The sequence below is a fragment of the Phalaenopsis equestris genome, unplaced genomic scaffold, assembly GCF_001263595.1.
Source record: "Phalaenopsis equestris unplaced genomic scaffold, ASM126359v1 Scaffold000829, whole genome shotgun sequence".
Lineage (NCBI taxonomy): Eukaryota > Viridiplantae > Streptophyta > Magnoliopsida > Asparagales > Orchidaceae > Phalaenopsis > Phalaenopsis equestris.
The window spans coordinates 192,194-192,660 of NW_018165269.1; positions in this window are offsets into that span (position 1 = coordinate 192,194).

The following is a 467-nucleotide window of genomic DNA, read 5'->3' on the forward strand; positions in this document are numbered from 1 at the left end:
GGAACTAGTCCACCGACACACCTATTGGGGGTCCGACCCCACATAAAAATTTAAAGAGTCCTTAATGGCCTTCTAAACCTCTCTGTTCAAAGATGGTTGAACAGATAGTCCTGAAGTCCAAGGAGTTAATCGTACTTTCCCAAGACAGAAATAGGTAAAGTATGCCAACGGGAGAAGGGTAATTTGGTCCAAGAGGGACATGAGCACATTACCGATGTCTGGAGATAATATTTCTTGATTTGTATGGATATAAAAGCTTGTCCCCAACGGAGTCACCATAAGTTGTCGACACTATTTTGGTTCAGGTATTTTTGGTTAAGAGAGTTGCCCGTAAGAAGCTTTTGGTCACCGGAATCGAAGTTTTGTCGCCCTCTTAGGAAGGACGTTTTAATTTACATATATATTTAGTTTTAGAAAAATATGAAATCAAACTGACCCCATATTTTTTATAGTTTAAATGAAAGAGC